A 16,970-nucleotide genomic window follows, 5' to 3' on the forward strand; every position below is an offset into this window, starting at 1 on the left:
ACTGTCTTCCCACCCTGACCTTAGATTGTCTATGTGTGATACGGATCCTCCGGGCAGAGATGAATTAAGGCGTGGTGTGCCGGGGTGGATTTTACAGGAAGAGCAGGTGGTTGCCTAGGGCAGCGCAATATTTCCTCAAGTCTAGGATGGGAAGGTCTGTAAGCTGTCAGGGGGTGGGTGCCTCTGTGGTTCTTTTTCCCCGTCTTGCCTAGGGCAGCAAATTCCCAGCACCACCCTAGGGCCTGTGAGGCAGAGCATTTGAATATATTTACATCCCTAATTGTAACCGGGGAGGGAGGAGGAGAGGGGAGCATTTGTTTACCACCCCTCCCCACCCCGAGCTTCTGATGAGTGTTTAACTTTTGGTCTCTATCCCATGGTGGCTCCTCTGACATCTCGTGGCTGGGAGAGATGGCGGCAGAGCCAGGCTTTTATGTAGGTGACATGAAGGTCACATCAGGGGTGTGCCAAGGCAGGCAGACCAGAGGGACAGCTGGCACTCCCGCCCGCACCCCTTTTCTTCTGTGCCCCTCTCCGGAGAATGTGCACGTGTCCTAACAATACGGCCGAGCTCCTGAAGCAGGTCCAAATCCGCATCTGGTTCCCGCAGCTGCCGACGCCATCTGTGCAGGTTATCACACTGGCGCAGGTCGTCGGATCTCGGGGAGCCTCGGGGAGACGGAGCGCGCTGTCCCAGCAGACCGGCCTCCTCCTCGGGGCTCATTCACTGCGATGGAAACGACTCCCGCGTTGTAGTCCAGGGAACGAAACTGCGGCGCGTCCCACGGGCCTGCCGCACCCGGGACGGAATGCACAGGCGGACGAGCGGCTCAGAGGAAGTCCCGAGGCTTGGGCATTTGCTGAAAAGTAACACATTGTAGGAAGCGCCAGGGACAAGTATCCTAAGTTAGCCATGATCCTTGGGACGGTCGCTGCGGCCAGTGGAAAGCCACAAGAGAAAGCTTCTGGGTGGACGCGCTGGAGGGGTGCGTTCACTAGTGCCCTTCGTGTCCACAAAGGGATGTCCTGTGGCCAATGAAGGGGACCCTCTTTGTCCATCACAGGAAGCGCAGCTATTAAAAGTGACTTTCACCCAAGGAGATTACGGCAAGAAGGAATGGGGGGAAGGAAGGTGGACCGAACCCTCGTGCGACTCTCTTAGGTGCCCCAAATGGGGAAAAGCATCCTGTAACGCTTAGGAGTTCGAGCTTGCCATCCTCGCAAACCAAGCCCTTCCCAAGTCAGCGAAAGATTTTTCCTCTTTCTTTCTAAGGTAATTTTCATCTTTTTCGAGGTGTGGGATATTTGTTTAACAAAGGTGTTCTGCACCTAGAGCCCAGGGGACCTGTTCTCCTGTCTGTATGTCACATAATGCATCATTAGTGGGAACTCAACATGTGCATCAGTGGGAGAAAAGAAACTGACCTAACCCAGGTGAATAAGCTTTTCTAATGCAACATCCTGGCTGACTTTTCCTGAGAAAATGCACTTAAGCCTAAAGGTTCCGGGAAAACCTGTCAGCCGTGGAAAAGGCCGAAGGGATCCGAGAGATGATCAGGCCAGGACCGCAAGACTTTGTTGGAGCCCAAGGTCTGAGGCTTCAGGGGACACTCTGGGGCCTTGAGTCAACAGCAAAGGTACTATGACTGCAGACCAGTCTCCACAAAGAGAAGGAGAGTTAAGCAAACCATAGAGACCAACAGCAGAGCTTTAAAAAAAAAAAAAAAAAAAAAAAAGAAATGCTTCCTTTTGCTGCAATAAAAAGATAATGAGCCCACACTACAGAGTGGTAGTTTATGTGCCATCGCAAGATAAATACAGGATCTTTAAACCTCTGTGAAATATGCCCTTTGTGTGTGGTGGCTCAGAGTCAGCACTCAAGTCCAGGAGCTCTTTGCAGATAGAGGAAGCTCAAGACTAGCTTTCATTTATTTCTGTGAACAAGAAAATGCAGGGTCGGCGACCCAGGGCGAAGAGCTACCTGTCCTGTCTCGAGTGGCTTTGCCTTCACCCGAGGCTGGTCACGACTGCACGCCTTGTCTGGCACTTTTTAGTGGCCGTCCCTAAGGCAACCGATCAAAGGTGGGGGATATTACCGAGTGAGAAGGAAAACCGGGTTTTCAGTTTTGAATGTAAAAACGTCTATGGCGACCTGGAGAGTGAAGAAAGACGTAATCCAATCCTCCCCAGGATAAAGCAAATCACGGCGCTTGTTGCTTGAACACACCTGTTGAATTTAAGGCATGCAAAGTTGGCCTTGAAGGTGAGCCAGCATACGGACTGGAAGCCCAGACCACATTCTAGCCATTAGGTTCACACGCGTGCCTTCTTGGTCTGTCTCTCCTTGATTCCACCTCTTGATCACGGGATTTTTATCCTCCGTTTTGTTTATCACTGGAAAGAGGAAAAATAAAGAAGCTAAACCATTCAGGCTCTCATATTTCCTACCTGTGTAAGCCTTGGGAATTCATGAGCAGTAAAGAAAACAGATACAAAAGAATTTGCCAAGGTGTCAGGAGACTTTATTGCCAAGAGTCTTCCTTTCATGTGAACCCTCACTCACACGCAGCATCTCCAGAGTGACATGCTGCCCTCTCAGATCACTGGATTCGGAAGAGAGGCATGCCAATTGGCTAGGCTTGTTGGGTTGGAGGTATGTTGAGACGCTCCCATAATAAAGGTCTTGAAAACGGCTGTGAGAGGTGGCCCACCACCAGCAGAAGTGTCTTGGGATACCAGCTTCCGTTCTGACTTGAACGCTGTCTACTTACTATCCGTGCTAACCTCTGGGGGATCACTTTTATCTTTATGCATAATGGAGGAGGGAAGCTGGGGACCAACACGGTCATTGCTCTCCAAAGTGTGCCCACGGGCACACGAGTTCTGGAAGCCCGCTTTAGAAAAAAAGGTTTCACATTTCTTAAATTAGGAAATGCTATTTATTGTATTTTCTTATTGATTTTCAGTGACTCTTTCCCATTGAAAAGATTTGAGATGTTTTCAGTTAAAAATTAGTTTAAGTCTGGGGTTCCTGGGTGGTTCAGTGGTTAAGCGTCTGCCTCCAGTTCAGGTCATGATGCCAGGGTTCTGGGCTCGAGTCCCACATCGGGCTCCCTGCTTGGCGGGAAGCCTGCTTCTCCCTCTCCCACTTCCCTGCTTGTGTTTCCTCCCTCTCTGTGTCTCTCTCTGTCAAATATATAGATAAAATATTTTTTAAAATTTATCTTAAGTCATATTTCTTCTCAATCTTTATAGATATGGAAAAGCCTTTAACAAAATTCAACACCTGCTCATGATAAAAAATACTCAAGAAAATAGAATGATTTCTTAATAAGAACATACATACCATATGCACCCTCAATCCAGACTCAGATAAATAGATAGATGGATATAGTCTCCAATCCACCATAATTTATTTTATTTTGTTTTATTTGATTCCAGTGTAGTTGACACACAGTGTTATATTAGCTTCAGGTATATAGTACAGTGACTCAACAGTTCCGTACATTAGCCAGTGCTCATCATGACAAGTGGTCTCCATAATCGCCCACCATGTTAGTTAATGGGGGAAATTCTAGAGGTACTAGAGACATATCCCCGAGGATGAGGAGCAAAGCAAGGGTGCCAACTGTGTCTGTGGCTGCTCAACATTTAGTAGAGGCATTAGCTGTTTCAATCATGTAAGGTAAATCAATTAGGCATGAGTAAAAAAAATAGGATTTTCTCTATTTACAGATGGCAAGATAATCTATTGTAAAACCTCAACAACATAAGAATTTTGTGATGCCATAGAATATAAAATTAACACAAACATCAGTAGCTTTCATATGCACAGAAGACAAACAGAGAAAGCTCCACTTGTTCAGCAATAAGAATTTAATCCTTAGACATACACGTTGCAAGAACTGCAGAAAAACCGTAAGAGGAAAATTTGAAAGTTAGTGCAAGTTGTAAAAGTCACTTTGACTAAATAAAAAATCAGTTCTGTTTTTTGTATATGAAGACACAGCACCATAGAGATGTGTGTTCATTCTAGGTTGATCTACAAAATCAATGTTGTCTCAATAAATACACCAATAAACCATGCTGTAGTGTTAGAAAGCTTGATGAAATTCATAGGAAAAAGTAACATGGAAATGTACTCAGGAGAAGTCTGGAAGACAAAAACTAAAGTGGGAGCTCACTGTACCAGGTATAAAGACACACAGTACAACTTCTAGAATGCAAACTGTAGGACTGACATAGGCATAGACAAATGGACCGGTGGGGAAAAATACAAGAGGTATAGAAATAGGCCCAGGTACATATGGAAAGTCACACATTTACAATGACAGTTTCTTGAGCCCCTGGAGGAAAAAAATGGCATTCTTAATAAATAGAGCTGGAACAGATGAGTGACCATTTGGAAAAAGATAAACTTAGATTCTTATCTCATTCTACACTTAAAATACACTCCACCTTGATTAGGGAACTCAACGTAACAAAATCCTACAACTACTAGACAAAAATGGTCAACTTCTCTTTAAACTTGGGACAGAGGAAAGCTTTTAAACTATGGCTCAAAATTCAGATGCAATAAAAGAAAGGATTGACAAACTGGAGAACACGAAGTATATAAAAACTGTCTGTCAAAAAGTCAGAAGCAAATGGTGCCTGAAACTGGGAGAAATATATAAAATAACTCAAAGAGCTGATACCCCTCACATATAAACATCTCTTAAAACTGAGAGACAAAAGGAAAAATATCACAGATAAATGTAAAGAAGGTACAGACGTCTCTCTCTCTCTCTGTGTTAATCTAGGTGGAAGACCGCCAATGATCTTTATCTTTACAAAAAGCCAGCTTTTATTGCAATGACCATTTTTAAAAATCTCTTGTTCTTTTTGTGTCTTATTGACTTGCATTCTTTCTTTTACCTTCTTCTATTTTGTTTTTTTTATTTGATCTTCTTTCTGTGGTCATAATGTGGAAATTTTAATTAGTGATTCTGAAACTTTCTTCCCCTCTCATGTAGCCTTTTAAAGATAAGAATTCCCTCTAAGCATTGTTTTAGCTGTATCTCATAGGCTCTGCAGGTCATGATTTCCATTTTTCCCCTAATTTTAATCAATGTTATATATGTAACAGCTTTAGAAACACAGAATTGAGAAGATACTGGAAAGAGCTCCCACAGAGCGGCATGCCCAGCTTCCCTTGATACAACACCTGTGATGATAGCAGACTTAACTAATTATAACTGATGCACTATGTGGATTCTTTCTCATTAGACTATGCCCATCGCTTATTCAGATCTCCTTAGTTTCACTGAATGCCTTTTTCCATTCAGGAATCCCACTTAGGATCCCACATCACATTTCCCTGCCATGTCTCCTTAGGCTCCTCTTGGTTGTGTCAGTTTCTAAGACTTTCCTTGCATTTGACAATTATGAGGATTGGTCAGGTATTCTGCAGAAAGCCTCAGCACAGAATTTGTCTGATGTTTTTCTCATGATTGACCTGAGTTATGGGTTTTTAGGAGGACCACTCCAGAGATAAAGTGCCATTTTCATCAGCCTGTATCAGGGGTACTTCTTATCCACAGGACTTAACACTGTCCATGCTGACCTTGGTCATTGGGTTCCGGTTGTGTTGGGTCCCTCCACTGGAAGGTGGGGGGCAATGTTCCTCCAAGGTGAAGAATCCTCATCACTTATTTGGAATTCTTCTGCATGGAAGGTTTGTCTGTTTTCCCTTATTTATTTATTTAATCATTTTATTTATATCCGTTTGGACTAATGGGTATTTTTGTAATAGATATTTATATAATAATACTTCTACATTATGGTTTTCACACCCTCTTATCAACATGTAGATATATTAGAATATATATCTAGAAGTGGAAGTGCTAGATCAAAGCTTATGTACATTCAGATTTTGATAAGTGGCCAAACTGCCCTCCATATTTATATGTTGTTCTCATTTCTACTCCCCCCAGTCAGGTATGAAAGCAGCTATTTCAGGACACTCTTGCTGGATAGTGCATTACAAAATGTATTGAACTTTGCCCAAAACAGAATCTTTTGATGGTTTTAATGTGTTTGCTCTTTATCCATTCGTTCTAATAATGTGTCTTTTGTGGTCCTTCTCTCAGGGATGCCCTTTGGGGAAGCACTTCATTCCCATCTTGAGACTGTGAGGTTAGATCTGGTCCTCGGGGTTGCCACTGACTTTCAAAAACTGGACTCTGTTGAGCTTTTCTAGGATCGAAGACCTCAGGTACCCGTATTCCCCACCTTCCGTGTTTGACTATCAATGCTTCTAACAGACTCTTCTCCTATTCGTTTCCCTTCCTTCATTCTTCCCTCCTTCCTCCCTCCTCTTTTCCCCCTTTCGGTCCTTCCTTCCTTCCTTCCTTCCTTCCTTCCTTCCTTCCTTCCCTTTCTTCCTTTCTTCGTTCCTTTCTTCCTTCTGTCCTCTCTCCCTCCCTCTGTCTTCTTTCCTGTTTGTTGCATCAGAGCTGAGATCTCTTTTTTCCATTTTGTTTACTTTGGAGGAATCTTTGGTAGAGGGATGTCAGCCTTCCTTCACCACGGTCAGGGCGGAAATCCTGACCCACCCTGAGCTGATGGCCGTCTACCTCATTTTGAAGGATTTCTGTGAAGATCTTTCGGACATTTTGTTTTAGCTTCACGGGGGCATGTCTGGACTATCTGAATCTTCATGTACTCACCTGCTGTAGTAGATTTATCCCCCATCCCCATGGTTATATTTTCGCTAATTTGAGAAGCATGTTTTATCGGTCTTCAAGTAAGTGAATGGTAAAAGCATTTGACTGGATTTAATCATATCAGAACCTTTTGGCTTGCTGCTAATAACTTCCTTTCAGGTTGATATCAGTACATTAATCGCCACTTCTATTTTTTTTTTTACGGTTATTTGCTACTTCGCATTGCATTCAATTTTACCATCAGTCAGCTCATGTCATCCTGTTGTTTCCACGAGCACTTTAGAAAGGTTTTGTCATGAGCGTTGATGAGACCCAGATCCACACGTCCGGCCATCCCATCTGCCAGTCTCAGAACAGCATCCGAGAGCCAACGAAGTAGGACTTGCTGGCAGTGAACCCTGCTGACTCCTCAAAATTATTACTTCTTTTTCTAAAGGGCTTGTAAATCTATTGCCTAATCGCTCTGCCATCCGCTCCCCAGACGTACCGGGAACTGCCATGTCATCAAGTAAGGGCATCCCAAGTTTCTAGCACGTGTGGCTTTGCCTTCTCACTTTTGTGATTCTCCAAAGAGCTGGAATTGGTTTTTCAATCACACATTTATGCTCCACACACCTTGGGATGAAATGCAGGGGGACGTTGGCACTCAGTCAGTGAAGGAGTTGCCACCTTCTTATAGGCTCGGCTGTGCGGGACTGCACGTCCCACAGCTCCGGTGGGCTCTCTGGGCTTCGTCAGGATGACTGATCGTGCTAGCAGAGCAGGCTGGAGGAAAATCAGCCAGGGAGCAGCTCCGCCTTCTGTCTCCTATTAACCTTGAACTGAGACTGTGAGCTCACACAGGGCCTGAGAGCACTTCTTGTTCTGAGCTTTCTCACAAAGTTCCTCTGGCTGTTGGTCCTTTGGTGAATCATTTTTCCTTCTAAAATGGGAACAACCACAGCGCTGCCTGAGAGTCCTCGTGCAGGACAGAGATTATCCATTTTGCGTGCCTAGAACCGTGACAGTCTGCAGCACGGCATCGGGTCAGCGGACTCACTGCCATCGTGTTCATCCATGTTCCAGTGGGCAAAGTCACTCTGACATCAGCTTTCCTCTCCTCGCAGAAGAGCTGTTGGCTGCACTTCTAGACGTTCTTGATTGTCTGTTGTTCCTATGCCCGACTTTAAAAATCTGAACTCTTTAGAAGGAGGTTTTTATGATCAGCTTCCCAATTTTCTTTCTCACCAAGCTCACCGGTGATACAATAAGGATTTTTTACATTATTTATTTGTCTCAAATGGTCGCTTCTTTTAGAGTCTCTGACAACGTGGTTCCTTTTCTCCGTGCATCACATAGAACTACCAGGTCCTGCCCTGATGTGACCTTCATAAAGCTGCTGGTTCCTCCTCCTCCTCTTCATCCCTCTCCTACCACCTTCACTATTTCTTGGCATTTCTCCTTATAACAAGTTCAACATGTTTTCTGACAGGTCCCCTGACGTTAGATCTGCCCTCTGCCACCAGATGGATATTCCTAAGACATTAATTTAATAATGACATCAGCTTGCTAAAGCCTTTTTGTCTTAACATATTGAAACCTCTTCCAAATCAATGATCAAGAGACAAGAACACCAATTAAAAAAAAACCAGCAAAGATTGTGTTGATGCATATCGCATTCAGCTTTGTCTCACATGCCAGTACTAAATACACAAAAACGAAAAATTTGGCAAGACCATTCCTCCAAAAGCTTTACCTATTTGTTCTCAACTAATTTAAGAGCTGTGGAGGATAATGAGCCTAATCACTAATTATTACAAACCTTCAGAAAGGGAAAGGATTTGTTGCCTCTTAACGTTTCTTGGAGTCTCCTTAATCTCTGATTGTTGATCTATGTGACCATCTGCAGATGGGACTACCTCCTGATGCCAAATCTTGAAAATGTCTAATGGAGCCATGCTGATTCACCCTTGGGAGCAGCAAAGACAGTACCTCACACGGGCAACGAAATACGCCGGAGAAGAAAAATGCTGAATAGAACTATCAGGTATTGGCATTTACTCATTCTACCAACAAAGTTTTTTTGTTTGTTTGTTTAAGATTGCATTTATCTATCTGACAGAGAGACACACAGCGAGAGAGGGAAGGCAAGCAAGGGGAGTGGGAGAGGGAGAAGCAGCTTCTGCCGAGCAGGGAGCCCGATGCGGGGCTGGATCCCAGGACTCTAGGATCACCACCAGAGGCGAAGGCAGACACTTAACAACCAAGCCACCCAGATGTCCCCAACAAAGTCTTTAAGAGCATTTACTTTCATTGGAATCAAATTGGCTACATGAAAAAAAAAAAGATGCATCTTTTTCCAAAGAAGTTTGTTAAAATTGAGAAAAATTACCACTTGTGACATAGTGAAAGCTCTGAATAATTCAGAGGATCACAACTGGTTTTTTGTTCCAAGCAAATGGGTGGGAGTTCCATAGAGATGTAGATACTGGTAGATACATAGATATACAGATAAAATATGTTATCTCCAAGTAACAATAGAAATGCATGACAAAGCTAGTGAATCATATTCTAACTTCCAAAGATTTTATTTATAGCAATTTTGAGAGACACTGTTCTCAATGCTGTTACCTTGTCATTGCTGTTGTATCTTCATTCACTTAGAAAATACTTTATAATCATCAGGAACAAGATTTTAATTCTCTACTAAGTATAGAGACACAGTGCTTAGTGGACAATAGATCCTCAGATGAATTCTGACTAAAGTAATAATTTCTGTGAATGGAAGAAGCCAAGTACCTCTTAGAATTAACGTTTTCCAGAACTGTTTAGAAGCTGATCTAACGCTGACAGCATCCCCGTGGTACACATTGCTCTCAGAACTCTTAAAAATTAAACTTCTGATGTGAAAACAAACCAGGAAAAAGTCAAGGAAGAAAAGAGAAATACCCAGAAACTACACGAAAATGGCCAACTATAGAAATGCATGTGACAAAAGTGCCTCTGGAATTTACCCAGGAAATGGTAGGTGTGTGCCCCTGACTCCTGGCCGGATGTGTCTCGTGGTCCCTCACTTGCCACGTGGGTTTGTGTGTATCTTGATGACTTTTTAAACAAAGCTTCCGGCTCAGTCAGGAAGGCTAAGAAACAGACACAGAACTCAAGGAACATTATACAAAGGAAAAAAAAAAATACAAACCCAACAACAGAAAGATCCCATATGTTGGTGTAGCACAAAAGAAGGCAGGTAACAGCCACGGGAAGAGGGGCGGGGCTTCCCTAGAAAGGAGACCGGGAAAGTGCTGAGCTCCGTCTGGAGGGATGAGCAGAACATTCTACACGCACAAAGGGTCTGGACGGGGTCTCGGACACCGAGAAGAGCAGGTGCAAAGGCCAGAAGCAGCGAGAGTACAGGCGGCTCAGCAAGCTGCAGCCGTTTGGAGGTGATGGATGGCGGCAACTAGAAGGGATGGTTAAAGCTGGCTGTCCCTCAGGAAAAATAAGAATGCATCACGTTTGGCAGGGAAGGGTATTTCAGTCAAGCCTATGGGACACATTAGGGCTCTCCTCAAAAAGGGGCAGAAATTCTAAGGCTAAAAAATCACCTTAAGCCAGTAAATACATATCAGTATGTACAAATACGCACTAAACCCTGAATGGGTAAATAGTGCATCCAGAATGGGAAAGGATTGTGCAGCCAAAAAAAAACCAAAAAAGGGATTGAGAGCACAAAAAAATTGTGGTCTCTTTCTCTCTTCTCCTGGGCTGTGACCTGAATTCTGTCTCTGCCACCGAGACCTGCACCCGACCAGACAAAAGCCATATTTCTCGTGTTTTCGTATTCATCGTTCTCGTATTTTCTGTAGGTCATGGAACCCTCTGCAGAAACAAAGAGTAATGATGGTAAACTTGGAAATGTTGTTTAAGCGTTAAGCACATAATTATCGCTTTTCTAAAGACCTTTGCAGACCGGAGTAACTCCCCAAATATTAGCAAATCTGGATGGTTCTGCAACTTCTAATGATGAGGCGTGCTCAACATCACGTTTGGGACGTTGAACAGCCAGCATGGGAATAGTCAGGACAAAGTTTAAAACACACGCCCATGATGAGCCGTCAACACCAGTCTTCCATTCAGTTACTGTCGGATCATGGCTGGAGAATATGCTGGCATAGAAAGGCTTGTGACCAAAAGTTACAAGATGTGGGAATAAATCTTGGCTGGTTGTCTTCTAGGGACCAGCGCTGGTTCTCGATGTCCCCAAATCAAGGTGGCTGAATGACACCTTGCCATCGCCAGGTACAACTAGGGACTTTGAATCATGTCCAACATGCCTGAAAAATCCCAAGAAACAGCTGATTGTCCCTGGGACCTCCATAATTCAAGCCTATGAGAGCTGAGAGGAGAAATTTTAATACATTTCTACAAGATACTTGATTTGGAAAAACAGTAGGCAAGAATGTAGTAGGCTCAGCCCTTGCAGTGGGAGAGTAGGCACAGTCCTTGGACTATAGGACCCGGGACATCTGTATTGAATTCAAGAAGAGTGGCCCAGGATCCAGAGCTGGGATGTGTGGAGTCACTGATTACAATGAATGTCACATGCTTTCAGAGCAGCTGGGGTGGGGGTGGGGGGGGAGGGGTGGCATGTCAGGGTGTGGTCAGGGGCATATGAAAACTTTCTGTTTACTGTTGTTGTGAACCTGAACCTTCCCTCAAAAAAAAAAAAAAAATTATATATAAAGTCTATTTGAAAAAGCCCTGAGGTAGGTAGTATGATCATCCCTACTTTACAGATGAGAAAAAGAGTCACAAAAAAACTAAAACTATGTTGGATTTAGATGGAAATTAAATTGTACAATTTTTTATACTTTTTATGAACATATTTTCAGAAAGTTGACTAATTAAAAGTACTATAAAGAGGCACCTGAATAGCTCAGTCCATTGAGCGTCTGCCTTCAGTTCTGGTCATGATCTCTGGGGTCCCAGGATCGAGTCCTGCATTGGGCTCCCAGCTCAACAGGGAGTCTGCTTCTCCCTCTCCCGCTGCTCCCCCCACTTGGGCTTTCTCTCTGTCTCTCTCTTTCTCTCTCTTTCTGTCAAATAAATAAATAAAATCTTTAAAAAATGAGGACCCCTACAGGTTTTGAAATACAATACAAACAAAAATACTATAAAACTTCATTTTCCTGTTTTAAGTAGTTTAATTTCCACATGCAATTTAAATAAACAGTGAGAAATGATTTGTCTCCACATGCGGAAATTTTCTTTTGTTTTCTACCCACTCCAGCCTTTGGCCCATGCAATATTTCTAATGAACCGATGCCGTTTTGATGAGTGAAGTTCCTCCCTCCTGCATTCAGCTGAGTCTTACCTTTAAATCACAAAAGTTTGCATCTGAGCGATGAAACACATTCACCTTTTAGCAAAGTAAGATTTAACAGCTGTAAGGTATATAACCTAGAGAAACATAGTTGCAAATAATATTTTCTCTAAAGAAGTTAAAGTTAAATTACAAACAGCTTTTTAAACCATCCTTCAGTTTCTCAAGTAAGAATCAGAGAAAACTATTTTCTCAGGAGGAATAATATTGCCCCGTGTGGACGACAGCAGCCGCATCAGTCTGTTGGGTCTTGGAATGCGGGTAGTGACACACCATGGGTACGGAATATGAAAAGAGACTGAAAAACTGGTTATTTAAAATTTTTATGTTGATTATGTGCTGGCAATAATATTTTGGGTCTATTGCCTTAAATTAAGCATTGAAACTAATTTCACACATTTCTTTTTATTTTTTAACCTGTGGCTACTAGACCATTCAAAATCGCCTATGTGACTCACATTTTATTTCTATTGGGTATCGTTTTCAAGACAGTCACTTCTACGAAAATAGTACTTAGCCTCCAATAAAAAGTTGAAATCATGTTTTTCACACACACACAAAAAATAAAACCTTGGTTTTTCTGACATATGTTAGCACAGGAGTTCTCGCCATCCAATAACAAGAAACAACAGAGTAATTTGTAGTATCCCAAATAGAGAGAAAAAAAAATCCCCAAAACAGAAAAAAGGAGAAAAACACAATTAGAGTTTAATTCTTCTCAATTATTTTTAATATGGGATTTTAAAAACATGTCACACAAACGCCTCAGCTTTTCACTTTTGGTGAAAAAATTGATTTGAGGGAAGGATTGATCCCTCCCCCGCCGACATGACAAGTCCAAAAATAAACAGATTATCCGTATCAGCTAATAAGAATGCAGGGACATGGCACTCTGGGGCAGGTGTTCTCTTCTGTGCCATGTTGATAGAAAAACTGACAAGGGACATTTAAAATTCATTGCTGGGAGACTCCATATTATAATGAATCTCATTAATAGTAATTAGGGGTTTTTTTTTCCTCCCCAGCTTCTACGACTGATACCCTTGTGTTTATGGGTCAAAAAAGCTTAAATACTGGCCAGCCCCCCTAACAACGGAAGACATCATTTGGTTCCTTAAGAATATGTCAGAGGCTTCAATTGCCTTCGAAGCAGGAAATGTTCATGTTCTTGCCTGAGTGTCACAGGCTTGTCACAAAATCACCAACGACTTAATCACAATTATAGGCAGGCAATAGGTCAAAGCAACCACTTTGCTTCCCTAGTCTAAAGAGTTCTCTTGGAATTCATTATGGAAAATCATGACCCTCGCCCTGGGGACCTCGTGTGGGAATAGCGGGGTGTGTCTCGATGTCAGTGGCCAGAGGGACTTGCTCTTGCACTGAGATCGGCCTGGAAGAGTGTAATCTAATTACTCTGCATCTCACCGACACGTGCAGACAGGGAGGGCTGTTCCTTTCTCATGGCGAGAGCTGCAAAGTGCACCCCTCCTGTCTGCGCGGGGTGGTAACAGGACTCCCGGACTGTGTGGGGACGGGGAGGGGGGCCAGCGGAGGCCAAGCCATTAGGTAAGTGTTTCTGCCACATTACCCCAGCAGCCTGCCCTTCACACGCGTCCCGGCCGTTGTGGCACCGAGCAGCACAGCTATCAAATGTGATGCCAACCTAATTATATATTTTGGCTTCCGTTTTTGCAATAGACTATACTTAAGCAAAATTTAGTGCCGTCTTCTGTGTTTCTACAGCTGGATAATTACAAGGCCCTTCAGTTTTCGGAGCAGGAAATTAATGATACAAAGATCAGGAGCTATTTAAAGACAGTAGGCTCTGTGCTCCCAGGGCCCCACTCCTGGAAAGCGTGTGGAACTCCGCGAAGGTAGCCCCGAGGCGGGAGGCAGGGAGGTGCCGGCTTCATTCAGCTTCAGAGTCAAACGGGTTTTGATGCTTTGGGTCAATGTATTGTCAAAGGCAGAAGCTACAAAAACATATCTTTCTTGTAATACTTCCGCCTACTTCCCGTCTAATAAATGCTCTTAGATGGGGGCTGGCTAGGGAAGGTGTTGGCAAAGCCAAAAGCTAGAAAAACAGGACTCCGGGTCTTCAAAGCCCCCTGATTAGTGGAACAGAAATATAAAGCATTAAGGCTGGAAGAAACCCTAGAAAGCATCCAGTCAAGGGGTACTGAAAAGCATTCTTTTGAACTACAGACACATGTAAGCAGAGGTGAGCTGCAAACCCGGTAAAGCGGGGGCTGGCTGGTCCCCGGGTGCTCCTTCCCCGCTGCGGTAGGAAAGCTTCCAACCAGTAGACTAAGCCCCACCGCAGGAGAGAGAATCGCTTTGCTGATGCAATCCTATTTCCAATATTACCTCGTACTGAAGCCTAATGTATTCGCTGAAGACCCTTAGCTAATGCCCACCCCAGGAGGAAAAAGAGCTACTTGGAGTCCCAGACTCCACTCTCCCCTACAATTCTCTCCCCAGGGTGGCCCCTGACAGGGGCTGCTTTGCCTTAGGGATGAGTCTTCAGACAATGGGACCCCTTCGTCTTGCAAATGTTTTAAACTTCACAGGTAGGAGTCAGGATCATTAACTATTTTGCATGAAGTTGGTGAAACTGTTCTGGAAGAAAGTATGTATTAGGCAAAGTCCAGTCAGTACGTTAATTTAAAAAAGGGGGGGGGGGGCGGTCCTTGAAGAGACCAAAGGCAGGAAAAGGCATTGTCTTAGATGAGTTATTCTTTCTTCTTCCAGGTGAAGAGGTTTGTGGCCTTCTATCATTTGGCCTTTGGCCCTGACATATATAGGAGCAGAAATACTGTGGTCATCGCAAACTCGTGAAGCAATAACGGAAAGCCTGACCCCTGGCAGAGAACAGAAACCAGTGGCGGTCTCCTCGGTCTTCTGCTGTTTGGGACGGAAACACCAGTCCTCCAAAGCTGTCCCTTCTTCTCTGTTTCCAAGAGCTTCCTTTCCTTTTCTCGTTCTCTCTCTCTTTAGAGAATTGTGTGTTCAGATGTGTGTGTGTGCGTGTGGTCGCGGGTGTTTATGGGGGCGTGTGTGGCTGTGTGCGAGTGGGTGTGTGTGCACCCAGTCCATCGGGTGAAACATGGGATGTTGGGCCCGAGTGATCTGAATTCACATCTCCCGTCCATCCCTCCTGGGGCGGTTGGATCGTCCGTGCTCACACCGGATCCCGTAGCAGCGTCCACCAGAGATCCTGCTGACCTCAGAGCACTGGGTTCACCCGCAGACTTTCTGGCTCACTAGGTCGGGACGGGCCTGAGCAGTTGAACTCCCAGCAGCTTCCCTGGTGAGGCTGACTCGGTGCTCCCAGACAATCAGACATTGTGGAATCTCTGTGGTGGGAGACAAGAGACTCTCTACCAGGGCAGTTGTAAAGAATCAAGTTTGTAAATGGCCTAGCGTCTGGCCTCAAATCGCAGGAAGCTGAGTCGAGAGAAGCCCACTGTGCGGCCGTCTGTCCTGAGACCGAACGCACGGCTCGCTCATCTGAAGGAATATGGCAACGGGAAAAGGAACAGGATTTTGAAGACTCCAAAATAATGCACCATGGGGAAGCCATACTCAGAAATTCTGAATTTTATTACAAACAAAGTTGTTTTGAAAAACAATCTTGGGGGCTCCTGGCTGGAGCGGTCAGTAGAGCACGGGCTCCTGATCTTGGGGTTGTGAATGTGAGCCCCATGTTGGGTCCAGAGGTTGTTTAAATACTCTTAAAAATAAACAAATAAACAAGTAAATACATCAATAACATCAACGTTAGGTCTTCACTCTGGCTATGGTGGTGACATTATTTCAATATGTACACATACTTGTAGTTCAGATGGTAATAGTGTATCATTTGCTGGAAATTCACAGGATATTTAGTTTCCTTTTATAATCGGGTCCCATAATCTGTGTACCATTTCTGGGTCCAGGATGAAAAGATGCCTCTAGATGTCTTTGGCCTTTTCAGGTGACGATTTGGTGGCCTGATTACAGCAATTCCATCTTTAATATCTCTTTGTTACAGGGATGACTAGTATCTGACTGGCGAGTATGTATCTAGTGACTTTCTGAAAGGCAGTGGAGACATGGGTTGTCGTGTTTCCCTGTCACCTGATTGCGTGTTCTCTCTCACCAAGACCACGACTACAGGCCCTAACCTGGAAAGCCACCACGCAGTGAGCATGGCGCAGGGCACTGGGCATGTCTAGGGTGCCTCAGGGCCTTCCATTCAATCTAGCCTCACTCTGACATTTTGGCTTTGAAACAATTCAGAAACAAAGGTGATATTAAGGCAATCGTTGTAACCAACATCTTACTCTTTCTCTTGCCCAGTATCACCAGGAGGCATCGGTTCAAAGATGTAGAAGAAGGAAGTCAGGAAGTAAGCGATGGACCCCTCTGCCCTTCATCCTCCATTTGGAAAACTTCTGAAGATTTCCAATCACGTGAGCTCAATATTCTAAGTGGCATCTAAGTTCTTTTAAATATTTCAATAGTATTGGTTTAAAGCCCAATGTAAGTATGGGTCTTTTCTTGTACTTAAAAAAAAACAAAAAACACAAAACACAATATTTCAAAGTAATGGCCTCGCAAGCATGAAATATTGTACCCCTTGATTAAATTTCGTAGCCCCTGATGACACAAGAGCTGTGAAATACGACTGTCTCACCGGCTGGCAGCAGAGAGGTTGTTAACACATCTGTCTCGTTTCTGTGTTTAGGATGTCCACATTCCCCCGTCCACTCAGAGGTAGATAAATGAGGAACAGCGCCACGGTCGTATAACACAGAGGTGTCAAGAAAACTAGAAAGAAAAATTCAATTACTTCCATAATCCTTCTTACATTTCTACTTTACATAATTCCTCATCATTACAAGAGGCCCCTGGTTCTT

The sequence above is a fragment of the Mustela nigripes genome, chromosome 15, assembly GCF_022355385.1.
Source record: "Mustela nigripes isolate SB6536 chromosome 15, MUSNIG.SB6536, whole genome shotgun sequence".
Taxonomy (NCBI): domain Eukaryota; kingdom Metazoa; phylum Chordata; class Mammalia; order Carnivora; family Mustelidae; genus Mustela; species Mustela nigripes.